The sequence below is a fragment of the Muntiacus reevesi genome, chromosome 4 (genome assembly GCF_963930625.1).
Source record: "Muntiacus reevesi chromosome 4, mMunRee1.1, whole genome shotgun sequence".
Lineage (NCBI taxonomy): Eukaryota > Metazoa > Chordata > Mammalia > Artiodactyla > Cervidae > Muntiacus > Muntiacus reevesi.
Genome location: NC_089252.1, coordinates 90,643,511 through 90,658,785, shown reverse-complemented (window position 1 = coordinate 90,658,785; position 15,275 = coordinate 90,643,511). Strand labels below are relative to the sequence as shown.

The 15,275-nt window shown below is 37.8% G+C and overlaps 1 non-coding gene across 1 annotated transcript; it reads right to left on the bottom strand.

Moving 5' to 3' along the window:
* Nucleotides 1-5,145: 5,145 nt before the first annotated feature.
* LOC136167967 (U6 spliceosomal RNA) lies at nucleotides 5,146-5,252 on the bottom strand. Its single transcript, XR_010663138.1, has one exon. It is a non-coding gene; the product is annotated as a U6 spliceosomal RNA (small nuclear RNA).
* Between the last annotated feature and the right edge of the window lie 10,023 nt (nucleotides 5,253-15,275).

The following is a 15,275-nucleotide window of genomic DNA, read 5'->3' as shown; positions in this document are numbered from 1 at the left end:
TGTAGCCCACCAGGCTCCTCTGTCTGTGGAATTTTCCAGGCAAGAATACTGGAGTGGGTTACCATTTTCTCCTCCAAGAGATCTTCGTCTCCTGCATTGCAGGTGGATTCTTTACCACTAAGCCAGGGGGGCGCCCAACCCTACTCATAAATGCTACCAAATATGAGTTCCGTTTGCAGTTAGTCTATGATGGAGGTCCTGACTTAGTTGGCTTCTTTGAGGGAGTAACGCACCAGCTGCAATTTGAGAACTAGGGAGAGATAACAGGTGGAAGGGAGAAGTGTGATAGAGAACCTCAGGCAGAGAAAACCTCATTCTTTAACCAAGTTCTCAAGGAGAGGCAAGTGGTATTAACCTAGACTAGTGTAGAGCAAGTAGGAGCTTTTAGATGAGGTTTAAACTTTTGATTTTCTGAAACCCCCATGATATTATACATCAACTATACGTCACTTTTAAAAACTGGATTTTTTTCCCCCCTCACAACATGGAAAGCCAATCCATTCTCCTTAAGTATTTGTTCTTTAAAATAGGGACCCATTTAAAAACTTTTTCTTTAAAAATTAGCAAGAGTATCATAGGTGATGGGGCAGAGTGGTTTTGACCACATGTTTGACTGTAGCCATAGGGAGTGGAAACCCAGCCATGATCAAGCTCTGCATTAATGCACACTAACCACACAGGCCCCTTTTCTTCTGATTAGCTAATCCACACCATCAGGAATGTGAAAATAAGTCATTAAGAGTTAAAAGTCCTGGAAATGATTTCTTATAACATATAATTGCATGAAAATTGATAAGTGCAGCAATTATTAGGCCAAGATGGAGCTGAGACATGCCTGTTCCATTTATGCTAGGCTTTTGTTTATAGTGTGTTTTGTATAGCTACTCACTGGTTGATACATTAGTGACATTGATTCTCTCTGTACAGTCATCACCACAACACTTATTTCCTTGTTCTAGATGGAAAGTCAGTGGGCAGAAATGTGCTGTTAATGATGTGTTGGCATGGCATTTCCTATATTACGAAACAGCCTGAAACATTAAAATATCCTTTTATCAAGCACTAAGTGAAATTAAACAAAGTTGTTCTACTAAATGAGTATAAATTTTTTAATGTTCTTAGTGGTATCACAAAGATATTAAGGGGAATGACTATGTAAATACTAACTTTATACCATTTTACAAGTATTCAGTGTATAAAAGAAATGAAACTATCAAAGTTTTTGTGGACCAAGGACTGAATTAACTATCAATATCTTACAAAATAAAAAGAGCTTTAAATTATCATGAAAACTGTACAGTTCTTATTTCTCAAACAATCATTTTTCTTATGCAATCCCAGCTCTAGTATTTACTGGGTATATGACGTTAGGCAACTTAATCTCTCTAAGCCCCAGTTTTCTCATCTGTAAAATGACTATATTAATTAAATCATGGTCTGTAAGTTTGTTTTGAGAATTGAGATACTCTATCTAAAGGACATATGTAGCAGAATTCCTAGCACTTAATAAAAGTCAGCACTCCATAAAAAATAGTTCTTATCTTTAAAAGAATTTTATAGCAACTCTTTGAAATCAAAGCTTCCATGTTTTCCCAGTAAAATTCAGTTTTGAGATACTACTACATATCTGGAGGTAGAAAGACACAAAAATCTAACCTCATTGTCCCTGACTCTGAAGAATTTATAGTACTTTTGTGGGGCACATCACTAAAGAGGATAGTAGAGTGTGTTTATAAAAAGAGCTTAACTTTCAAAGACATTTTTATTTCCTTATCTCTGTGTAGAGAGAGACCCAACATTGTAAGATGTTTTGTCAAAACCCACTGCAAGTCTTTGGTTTAGATTTTTGGTTTTGTTATTTATTTATTTATTTATTTTTTCATTTATTTTTATTAGTTGGAGGCTAATTACTTTACAGTATTGTAGTGGTTTTTGCCATACATTGACATGAATCAGCCATGGGTTTACATGTGTTCCCCATCCGGATCCCCCCGCCTGCCTCCCTCCCCATCCCATCCCTATGGGTCTTCCCATTTGAATCCAGTTTTCACCAAGGAAAGGGAAGCTCAAGTCTCCATGGCTAAAGGAAGGAAGAAATTGGATCTGGAGTGTGTTGGGGATGGGCAGAGAGAATCTCAAGGAGAGTAGTAACAGAACAAAGCACTATTTAGAGGAAAGGTGAAACCAGAAGACCTCCTGATAGCTGTACAACCAAAATGGGAATCTGCTGAGATTAGAAATGACTAGTGGAAAAAAAAAAAAGAAATGACTAGTGAATGGAGATATATTGTTTTTTTTTTCACCCTAAATGGTGTGTGATTTAAATATATATGTCCTCTCCATAGTCTTTCCTAAGAAAGCTTCCATAAATGTTCTGTCATTTTTGTGTGTGTGTGTGTGTGATTTGGGGACAGTGGACTTTTGTGCAGGGGAGAAAGGGATTTTTCTTTTATTTCCCTCCCTATTTTTGTGGTAAATCATTCCAGAGGTTAGTTCTTCTGAGTCTGTAAGGTAGTGTTTCCTTTCCTGCTTTTTTCCCCCATAGATTCCTATCTGCTCATTCATTTAAAAAAATGATGGAGTCTACTGATCTCATTTGTTTATAGAGCGTAAGGATTGCTAGTGAATCTATGCTTTGTCCTCTTGGTTGTATATGCTCTTAAATTATGAGAATCTTAAAAAAGTCTCTTGTTTTGGGGGAGAAACATTCAAAACAAAACAGGGACTTCCCAGGTGGCACTAGTGATAAAGAACCTGCCTGTCAGTGCAGGAGATGTAAGTGACTCAGGTTCGATTGCTGGGTTGGGAAGATCCTCTGAAGGAGGGCCTGGCAACCCACTCTATAATGCTTGGCTGGAGAATCCCATGGACAGAGGAGCCTGGCAGGTTACAATCCATAGGGGCGCACAGAGTTGGACATGACTGAGGTGAAAGAGCAACTTTCAAAAAGGACTAAGATATAACCTTGGTAAGTTAATTCGTACCCTCAATCCTCATCTCCATTCTCAGTGTCTTTGCATGGTTTCAAGTGCATCTTTGTTGGTCTGATATGATCTTATCCTGTTACCACAATCTAGTGTTTGATGAAATAAATGAAAAACAGCAATTCCCAGCTATCGGTGGGGTGTTTCCTATGTCTTCTTTTGTCATTTTCCTTAGATTCTTATCCATTTGATTTCTAGGATCTTTGGTCTCTTAGTAGAAGTAAAAGAGAGAGAGAGATCTTACTTGAGTAGGAAGGGAATTGATGAATGAAAGGAAAACAATACCAATATGACTGCTTAACACACATACACCTATAGTGCAGGAGGGCACATAGTTTACTAGTAAGTTCTAATCTGGTATTTCAGAAACAGATCTACTTCCCAGGTTCACAATGGTAAAAAATTAGGCTGCCAGTACAGGAAGACATGGATCCCTGAGTCAGGAAGATCCCCTGGAGAAGGAAATAGCAACCCACTCCAGTATTCTTGAACTGAACTGAACCAGTATTCTTGCCTGGAGAATCCCAGGGACAGAGGAACCTGGAGGCTGGTTCACGGGGTTGCAAAGAGTCAGACACAATTGAGCAACTGAGCGTGACACACTTCTTATAAACAGTTATTATATTGAGTAAGTATACAATGTATTGGTGTAGACTGACCATCAGATCTACTTTGAATTATCGCTCTGATTTTCACCTCACTCTAAATCTTTATACGTATTTTAAGAAGTTGTGAGAGTGTTTATCAGTGTGTGCTACTCAGATGCTATTCTAAATCTGACACCACAAGGGAAGACTCTTAACGGAGCATTTACCCAAATGATGATGAATGTCAAGTCAGTGGAGTCTGAAATAAGGAGACCTTAATGTATGAGAGCAGAAAAATAATCTTTTCTAACTAAACAAGGCTCTCATCTAAGCTTCACTGCATTTATTGTTTTCCTTTTCTTGAAGAAGAAAAAAATTCTATTATGGATCCAGTAGTACTTTTATTATTATTTTTTTCATTTATTTGTATTAGTTGGAGGCTAATTACTTTACAGTATTGTAGTGGGTTTTGTCATACATTGACATGAATCAGCCATGGATTTACATGTATTCCGCATCCCGATCCCCGCTCCCACCTCTCTCTCTACCCGATCCTTCTGGGTCTTCCCAGTGCACCAGGCCTGAGCACTTGTCTCATGCATCCCACCTGGGCTGGTGATCTGTTTCACTTTAGATAATATACATGTTTAGATGCTGTTCTCTCGAAACATCCCACCCTCGCCTTCTCCCACAGAGTCCAAAAGTCTGTTCTGTATATCTGTGTCTCTTTTTCTGTTTTGCATATAGAGTTATCATTACCATCTTTCTAAATTCCATATATATGTGTTAGTATGCTGTAATGGTCTTTATCTTTCTGGCTTACTTCACTCTGTATAATGGGCTCCAGTTTCATCCGTCTCATTAGAACTGATTCAAACGAATTCTTTTTAATGGCTGAGTAATATTCCATGATGTATATGTACCACAGCTTCCTTATTCATTCGTCTGCTGATGGGCATCTAGGTTGCTTCCATGTCCTGGCTATTATAAACAGTGCTGCGATGAACATTGGGATACATGTGCCTCTTTCAGATCTGGTTTCCTCGGTGTGTATGCCCAGAAGTGGGATTGCTGGGTCATATGGCAGTTCTATTTCCAGTTTTTTAAGAGATCTCCACACTGTTCTCCATAGTGGCTATACTAGTTTGCATTCCCACCAACAGTGTAAGAGGGTTCCCTTTTCTTGATACCCTCTCCAGCAGTTATTGCTTGTAGACTTTTGGATAGCAGCCATCCTGACTGGCGTGTAATGGTACCTCATTGTGGTTTTGATTTGCATTTCTCTGATAATGAGTGATGTTGAGCATCTTTTCATGTGTTTGTTAGCCATCTGTATGTCTTCTTTGGAGAAATGTCTGTTTAGTTCTTTGGCCCATTTTTTGATTGGGTCATTTATTTTTCTGGAATTGAGCTGCAGGAGTTGCTTGTATATTTTTGAGATTAATTCTTTGTCAGTTGCTTTGTTTGCTATTATTTTCTCCCAATCTGAGGGCTGTCTTTTCACCTTGTGTATAGTTTCCTTTGTTGTGCAAAAGCTTTTAAGTTTCATTAGGTCCCATTTGTTTATTTTTGCTAAAAATATGGAACGCTTCACGAATTTGCGTGTCATCCTTGCGCAGGGGCCATGCTAATCTTCTCTGTATCGTTCCAATTTTTGTATATGTGCTGCCGAAGCAAGCACCCAGTAGTACTTTTAAAGTGAAAGAATCTTCATTTTTATTTTGTATTTTATTACACTGCAGCTCTTCTATAAATTAGAAATGATCGTGACACTATGACAATTTACTGACATCATAAATATGAGATTACTTTGTAATAGTGTTACTGATTTCTCTTCTGTAAATGCTCATCTTCTGTATTTCTGGTTCCCTAGAGGAGACAAAGGGTGACTCTAGCATCTCACATTTTAATAAATTTATTAATACATATTTTGAGAAAAATGGTCCACTGTTTCTTTCTTCTCCCCTTAAAATCATATGATAAAATTGTCAACTATTCTTAATCACAGACTGTCATTTTCTGTTGTTAAATGTTGCATTTCAGAGTATAGTTCAGTTTTGAGCATATTGTGATTTTAATGAAAACACCATTTTTATATGCTTCTTTTAAACTCGGGGGCAAACAAAAAGAGCTTATACAGGCAAAATAGACTTTTTGCTGGTTTTACATGAAAGATGCTTGGATCCCACATGTTATTAACACTAGTACTTCTTAAAGAGACTGTTTTCATGGAACAGTATTCAGTGCCATTGTTAAAATAACCTTTGCACTTGTCAAGGGGAATAAAGAGGCATCAGGCTGCTATTTTTCAAATTATGCAGCATCGATTTCATGTAGACGGCCATGGAACATTCTTCATATGTTTGCTATGTGAAAATGTAAATTCTTAATTCAATAATTTTTCTCCGGCTCCTCCCACCCTTGCTTTATCTTCATTCCTCCAGTTCTTTGTAGGAAATTAGGGGACTCATTATTCATGGGTCAGGAAGAATTCAATGAATCATGGAGAAATGGTAATTTATGAAGGCAAGTCACTCTTTCATCTCCATTGTGCATAAATAATGATTTATTGTTGTGATACAATGACCTATTTTCTATTTATAATTTTGGCCTCGAGAAAAATTAAGTGCAACATAATTTCCATGTGAAAAGATCAATTTATGAACCACCTGTCTATCAAAGGCAAGCATCGTTTGGAAGCAACTGACTATGCCCATGAATTGCTTTGTTTCTTTCTTTTGGAAGCATAGAAGCTCAAAGTTATGACATCCGCTTATGCTCTTTGACAAAGAAAATGATTTTAAGAGTGAGCATTAAAATTATTTATTTCAAAGCAGAGTTCTTTTTGGATACTATGTATTGGTTTGACACTGTAATGTTCCTAAAAAGGTATACATATTTTTTTTCCAAAGGATATATATCTAAATTATGTGATGTATACAGCAATACCTTCCTACCAGAAATGCAACTCATGACATGGTTTTTTAGTTGAAGTTTAATAAAGCAATTTGCTTCTTGATACTTTCAAAAGCTATAGCATCAATTTAGTCTGATCAACAATTTTGTTCAAATCTTCATGTGTCAATTTAGCTAAAGTGAAGGTGAAAGTCACTCAGTAGTGTCTGATTCTTTGTGACCCCATGGACTGCATAGCCCATGGAATTCTCCAGGCCAGAATGCTGGAGTGGGTAGCCTTTCACTTCTCCAGGGGATCTTCCCAATCCAGGGATCAAACCCAGGTCTCCTGTATTGCAGGCAGATTCTTTATCAGTGGAGCCACAAGGGTGGGGGAGAGAGACAAAAACCAAGTCTGTGTACAAATGGTGATAAGTGCTGTGAGGGAAAAGTAAAGGAGATGATGAAAGAATAACGGAGGAGTCCGTCTTCTGAACAGCTGGACAGGGGATCCAGCTTTCCCTGAGGAAGGTGATATGTACGCTGAGACCTGGAGGGTGAGAAGAAGCCAGCCAGATGATGAGACAGGAGAGGAACAATCTAGGCCAGAGGAACAGCTTGAGTAAAGCCTGAGGTGGGAGAGCAGAGTGCATGGAAAACCAAGAGAAAACCAGGGTGCTTACAGTGGTTTGTGAGAGGGGAAAGAGAGGATGAGATGAGATGGGATGGGAGATGCGTACAGGCAATGTACTGGAAGGTTCTTTGCAGTTCGCATCTGCAAACCTGACATAGATTTCAATCCTGAACATCTCTGGAGTTCCACTGGATTTTTGGTTACACATCAAGAATGTCGTGAGACCATCATAGGAGGATGGACCCAGAAGAACAGAGAAGATTCCTCAATGTAAATATTGAGTCAGAGATATTATACAAATATGGAGTATTTTAAATCATTATTTTGAGTTTATAAGGAAAGAAGTGAAGGAAGAGACTTTATATCCTAGTCAGGGAGATCATAGTGGGATAGACTTTAGGAGTTCTGATGCCAAATTCTAGGATATCAATTCAAGTACAAGTATTTTAAATTTTGAATTGTTGATCAGAGGAGTATTTTATTCTTAATGTTGTTTAGGATTGTCAGAGCATGTTCCTGATTAAAAGTAGACAGAATTTTTATTGATTTTACTATTGTTTTTAAATCCTCTACAGAAAATCCACCCCTTTATTGATTATATCCAGGCTTAACGCAGAATTCCCAGGTGGCACTAGTGATAAAGAAGCCACCTGCCAATGCAGGAGACATAAGACACACAGGTTTGATCCCTGGGACAGGAAGATCCCTTGGAGGAGGAAATAGCAACCCATTCCAGTGTTCTTGCCTGGAGAATCCCATGGACAGAGGAGCCTGGCAGGCTGCGATCCATGGAGTGGCAAGAGTTGGACACAACTGAAGCGACTTAGCACACACACAGGCTTCATGTACCCACTCTTGTTACCCCTCTGTTTAGAAATACTAAATTGGAAAAGTTTTTATTTCTGCCAAGAAGTCAGTTTAAATTTAGAATCTGAGAAGAAAGGGCCCTTAATTCTCTAAAATTCACAAATTCTAGAATTCCCCAAGAAAAAACACAGAGAAAATTATAAATTCTCACTAAAATCTAATGGAACACTCATTCCACTTTTCATGAAATGGTAATAAGGTGATACCTGATTTATGTAAAATACTGATGAAAATGATTTATGTTAGGTAAAAGGTATCACTGCAAACGCTGTGAGCACTTTGAATCACACTTTGAGCTTGGAGCACTGATTCTCAAGCTTTTTTATCTCAAGAGTTCTTTACACTCTAATATTGAGAACCCCAAAGGGCTTGCCATAGAAGATTCTAGAAAACAATAGAACACAAAAGCACACATTCTATTTGCCACCAAATTTGTAATATCATCACAAACCATGAAGCCTCTGGAAAACACCTCTATGCTCTCATAAGATAATGGTTGTAGAAAAGACAAATAATATCTTAGTATTATAATAAAAGTAGCTTTGACTTTATAAATCCCTAGAGTGTTGGACATCTGCTTCAGAAATTCCCAGACCACACTTTGAGAAGTATTGGCACAGAGGTTGACAATATGGGCTTTGGACAACTGAAGGTCACCTCCTAGCTGTATCATTACTGAGATTCTTGGAGAGCTGATATCTTTAGCTGTAAGATGGGTACTATAATACTTATCTCACAAGCTTATGGTGAAGTTTATGCGTACATGCTAAATCTCTTCAGCCATGTCCAACTCTTTGCGCCCCTATGGACTCTAGCCTGCCAGGCTCTTCTGTCCAAGGAATTCTCCTGGCAAGAATACTGGAGTGGATTGCTGTGCCCTCCTCCAGGGGATCTTCCCAACCCAGGGATTGAACCTGAGTCTCTTAAATCTCCTGCACTGACAGGCAGGTTCTTCACCACTAGCACCACCTGGAAAGCCCATTATGATGAAGGAAATATGGTAAATTATAGCCAGTATATCATCTAGGAATCTTGGGTTGTAAACAACAGGAAACTCAATCCAACTTAGCTTAAGAAAAGCAAGCATATTTAATCACTCACAACTTAAAAAGCCCAGTGGAGTTTTTATTTATTTGTAGCCCACAAGATTGCTCAAATGCAGTGCAGTGTGGGAGACCAGGATTCAATCCCTGGGTTGGGAAGATTCTCTGGAGAAGAGCGTGGCCACCCAGTCCAGTATTCTTGCCTGGAGAATTCCATGGACAGAGGAGCCTGGCAAGCTACAGTCCATGGGGTTTCAAAGAGTGAAAAATGACTGAATGACTAACACTTTCACTATAACCTTTTGATACAGGATTCATGGAATCATGGGTAATCTAGATCTGTGTCTCACTCTTCTCTGTGTATTGGTTTTGTCCCCAGAGTGACTCAGCTCATCGTGCAGCAACAGCTGTAGAAGTTCCAGGCCACACAGTCTCCCACCACATCCTCCAGCTAAAGGTAAGTTATCTTTTCTGATGGCTTCCATGGAAGAGGGAAATAGCTCCTTTTTTCAGTACCTGGAATTGATGCATTTTGTTTACACATCCGTTCCCAAATCACCGTGGTCGGAAGGAAGAAATACATTTGTTTGAAGGTGAGGGGAGCCCATTCCCAGAAGGGTAAAGTCAATCCTACCTAAACCTTATGGCTACAAATAGGAAGCATTGATTCTCCAAAAGAAAAGTGGATGTTTTTGGTGGTAGAAGAGAGATATATGCTGGGATAAAACAAATAGCCAAATGTAAAGTATAGGATAGGGTAGCTATTCAGAAATACTGACATCTTTATATTTCTAATTCAACAATAGTCCTCACTTTTCATGGTCCTCACTTCTGGGTTAACTGCACTGGTGAACAGCATGAAACATCTCTGACCATATAGTAGTGCATGGTGACAGTCATAGAGGAGACACTTTATTTAGTCGAACCAGCAGGAAATCCTGACTTCCATAGACTGTCAATCTCAGTGTAAACATCATTTTAAGCTTTAAGGAATGTTTCAGTCTAATAGTTCTGAAAGGGCCAAAGAGACTGTCTCTAAAAGGAAATGAAAACTGCACTAGAGAACAGAAATGCTGTCAGGGGAAAAGATGTGAGTTCAGGTGTTTTTGTATGCCATTCTGAGATTCTGGCAATCAAATGCCGAAGATGAAAATGCAAGAGTTCAACTTTCGTAAATAAGTTGTGGCTCCAGGGAAAATCTGGATGCCTGCCTCAAAGGGGGCCATATTTTGTAATCAGCTTTGTTCCTAAGTCAAATTTCCTAGGTCAGTTGTTTTCCTGTAAAATATCATTCATTTTGGTGCAAAGGTTCGAACACTTAAAAGGCACATATTGGTAAATGGCACTCTTTTGAGCATGTTGAGTGATTCTGTATTCGGATGGGATTCTGACATATCACAAGTATCTAACCTTAGTGTGAATCATAAAAACAGAGAGATCAAAGTTGATGTGATATCTCTAAATATCATTATTTATCAATAAGTAGAAAGAGGCACAGAAGGCCTTTTTTCTGTTGGATTTTTTTTGTCAAGGTCTTATTTTCGGAGTTTATGGTAGCAACCTCCAATGTTTTCTTCTTTCCAGTAGTTTCATCTCTAGTCTAGCGCATTCATTCTATTGGGTTGGCCAGAAAGTTCATTCAGATTTTTCCATAGCATCGTACCAAAAAATCCAAATGAACTTTTTGGCCAACCCAATATTTCACTTCTTTGTAAAAGATGTTAAGGCCTGATGAAAGAAAATATGTTAGATCTGAGAGACTCAAGAGCTAACCTGTCTGAAACTCTACCTTCTCTTTATTAATAATATGTTCCATCCTCTTTTACAAAGTATACAATAGATAGCTGCAAGTTAACCCAGTCATCCATTGATTAGGTCAGCAAATTTATGACTTTCATGGCACAGATCTTTTAGGTATTGCATCTTCATTATAGAAATTTGGAAAATATAGAAAAATGTAGTTTCAGTAAGAACTATCCATAACCCACAAAGCAGAGACAACTAGTACTGTTAATAAAAAATAGTTTTGTGTTGATTTGTTCACTTAACACTATATTGTGAACATTTTCCATGTCAACAGAAACTCTGAAAAATTATTGACAATTTAATTTATTGGCGGTAGAGAAAGATTTAAGGATTTACCCTGTTTCCTGTATAAATTCTATTTCAGGGTAACCCAGTAGCCATGATCAATATGTGAAAGTTGTTGCTTATAAAAGAATTCTGGTTAAAAATGTGGAAAGGGGACTTCCCTGGTGGTCCAATTGTTAAGACCTCACATTCCCAACACAATAGACCCAGGTTCAGTCCCTGGTCAGGAAAGTAGATTCCACATAACTCAACTGAGAGCTTGCATACCACAGCTAAGACCTGGTGCAGCCAAATTTTTTTAAAAATGCAGAAAGAATGACAATTTTTTAATTACTGTTTTGTATTCCCTGATGAAATAATTGATTAAAAAAATCATTAGGAGATGAATCAACTGATGAAAGATTGGAAAGGATCAGGCTTTTGCCACCTAAACTTGTTGATCTACCATAACCTGTTAAGAATGAAATAACCAGATTTCATGTACCAAGATCTGGAGTAATATGAACACAGCACTACCCATAAAATAGTCTTGCGTTAAAAAGAAACATATATGACCACAAGAGTAGCTAAAATTTAAAAGACAGTATGAAGTGTTGCTGAAGGCAAAGAGCATCTCTAACCTTCGGACCTGCTTGTGGAAATGTAAAGTAGTCAAATATTTTGGAAATTAGTTCGGTAGTTTCCTACAAAGTATAATGTGCAATTATTGTGCAATCTTATTGTGCAATTGGGCTTACCTGGTAGCTCAGATGGAAAAGAATCTGCCTACAAAACAAGAGACCCAGGTTTGGCCCCTGGGTCAGGAAGATCCCCTGGAGAAGAAAAGGGCAACCCACTCCAGTATTCTTGCCTGGGAAATCCCAAGGACAGAGGAGCCTGGTGGGCTACAGTCTATGGGGTTGCAAAAAAGTTGAACACAACTGAGCAACTAACACTCGCTCACTCACTGTACAGTCTAGCAATTTCATTCCTAGGTGTTTACTTAAAAGAAATGAATCATATGTCCATACAGAGATATATTTAAGGATGTTCATAGCATCTGGGACTTCCCTGGCAGTCCAGTGGTTATCCAGCCCTGGCCATCCTGTGCTTCTACTGCAGGGGGTGCAGGTTCGACCACTGGTTGGGGAACTAAGATCCTGTAAGTCATATGGTGTGGTCAAAAGATAAATAAAATAAATTTTTAAAAATAAAAAAAAAGGATGTCCATAACAGATTTATTTGGAATAGTCCCAAACTGGAAACAAAGCAAATGTCTATCAAGAAATTGATGAATAAGCAATTTGTGGCACATTCACACAATGGAAGATTATTTGGTAGTAAAGAAGAAAGGACTACTGTTGTATACCAAAACAGTGATAAATCTCAAAAACATCAAAATTTAAAAAAATTAAGGAAACCAGATACCAAGGAGAATATACTATATGATTCCATTAAAAGAAATTCTAGAATTTTCATGAAATTTGCAACAATTTGCACACTTACCAGCAACGTTTAAAAGTCCCCATCTTAGTGTACTCACATCATTCACTGAGGCTTACCGGTTTCTAAAATCTATTAATTAGATAGGTAACAATGGCTTCTTCACTTTCTAATTTGCATTTCTTTGTTTCCTAGTAAAGCTGAGTCTTTTTCATTTTCATGTTTCTTTTTTTGGTGCGGGGGGCATTGATTTCTCTTCTTGGAAATTATTGCTCACCTGTTTTTTTCTATTTCTCTATTATCACCATGCTGTGTTACTTATTAACTTGTAAGAATTCTTCATGTATTAAGGATATAAGCCCTGTAATACTTGTGGAAAGAATTTTTTCTCAGATTTTTTCACCTTTTCATCTTATTTGTTTTGAAGTATCAATATTTTTCTGTTTATAATAATGAAATTTATTGATTTTTAAATTAATTTATTTTAATTGGAGGCTAATTACTTTACGATATTGTAGTGGTTTTTGCCGTACATTGACATGAATCAGCCATGGGTGTACATGTGTTCCCCATCCTGTACTCTCCTCCCACCTCCCTCCCCTTCCCATCCCTGAGGGTCATCCCAGTGCACCAGCCCTGAGCGCCCTGTCTCATGCATCAAACCTGGACTGGTGATCTATTTCACATACGGTAATATACTGTTTCGATGCTATTCTCTCGAATCATCCCACCCTCGCCTTTGCCCACATAGTCCAAAGTCTGTTCTTTACATCCGTGTCTCTTTTGCTGTCTTGCATATAGGGTCATCGTTACCATCTTTCTAAATCCCATGTACATGCATTAATATACTGCTGTATTGGTATTTTTCTTTCTGACTTACTTCACTGTTTATAATAGGCTCCAGTTTCATCCACCTCATTAGAACTGATTCAAATGCATTCTTTTTAATAGCTGAGTAATATTCCATTGTGTATATGTACCACAACTTTCTTATCCATTTGTCTGCTGATGGACATCTAGGTCACTTCCATGTTCTAGCTATTGTAAACAGTGCTGCGATGAACATTGGGATACATGTGTCTCTTTCAATTCTGGTTTCCTTGGTGTGTATGCCCAGCAGTGGGATTGCTGGGTCATATAGGAGTTCTATTTCCAGTTTTCTAAGGAATCTCCACAGTGTTCTCCATAGTGGCTGTTTGCATTCCCACCAACAGTGTAAGAGGATACCCTTTTCTCTGCACCCTCTCCAGCATTTATTGTTTGTGGACTTTTTGATAACAACCATTCTGACTGACGTGAGATGGTAGTTCATCATTGTTTTGATTTGCATTTCTCTGATAATGAGTGATGTTGAGCATCTTTTCATGTGTGTGTTAGCCATGTGTATGGAGAAATGTTCTTTGGAGAAATGTCTGTTCAATTCTTTGGCCCATTTTTTGATTGCGTCTTTTTTTTTTCTGGAATTGAGTTGCATGAGCTGCTTGTATATTTTTGAGATTAATTCTTTGTCAGTTGCTTTGTTTGCTATTATTTTCTCCCATTGTGAAGGTTGTCTTTTTACCTTGCGTATAGTTTCCTTTGTTGTGCAAAAGCTTTTAAGTTTCATTAGGTCCCATTTGTTTATTTTTGCTTTTATTTCTATTATTCTGGGAGGTGGGTCGTAGAGAATCCTGCTGTGATTTATGTCAGAGAGTGTTTTACCTGTATTTTTTTCTAGGAGTTTTATACTTTCTGGTCTTACCTTTAGATCTTTAATCCATTTTGAGTTTATTTTTGTGAATGGTATTAGAAAGTGTTCTAGTTTCATTCTTTTACAAGTGGTTGACCAGTTTTCCTAACACCACTTGTTAAAGACATTGTCTTTTCTCCATTGTACATTCTTGCCTCCTTTGTCAAAGATAAGGTGTCCATAGGTGCATGGATTTATCTCTAGGCTTTCTATTTTGTTCCATTGATCTATATTTCTCTCTTTGTGCCAGTACCATACTGTCTTGATGACTGTGGCTTTGTAGTAGAGTCTGAAGTCAGGCAGGTTGATTCCTCCAGTTCCACTCTTCTTTCTCAAGATTGCTTTGGCTATTTGAGGTTTTTTGTATTTCCATACAAATTATGAAATTATTTGTTCTAGTTCTGTGAAAAGTACCGTTGGTAGCTCGATAGGGTTGCATTGAATCTATAGATTGCTTAGGGTAGTATACTCATTTTCACTATATTGATTCTTCTGACCCATGAAAATGATATATTTGTCTATCTATTTGTGTCATCTTTGATTTCTTTCATCAGTGTTTCGTAGTTTTCTGTATATAGGTCTTTTGTTTCTTTAGGTAGATTTATTCCTAAGTATTTTATTGTTTTCATTGCAATGGTGAGTGGAATTGTTTCCTTAATTTCTCTTTCTGTTTTCTCATTGTTAGTGTAGAGGAATGCAAGCAAATATTATTCTCAATGGTGAAAAATTGAAAGCATTTCCCCTAAAGTCAGTAACAAGACAAGGGTGCCCACTCTTACCACTGCTATTCAACTTAGTTTTGGAAGTTTCAGCCGCAGCAATCAGAGAAGAAAAAGAAATAAAAGGAATCCAGATTGGAAAAGAAGAAGTAAAACTCTCACTGTTTGCAGATGGCATGATCCTCTGCATAGAAAATCCTAAAGGCACCACCAGAAAATTACTGGAGCTAATCAATGAATATAATAAAGTTGCAGGATATAAAATTAACACATGGAAATTTTTTGATCTTTTAAGGGGAATTTA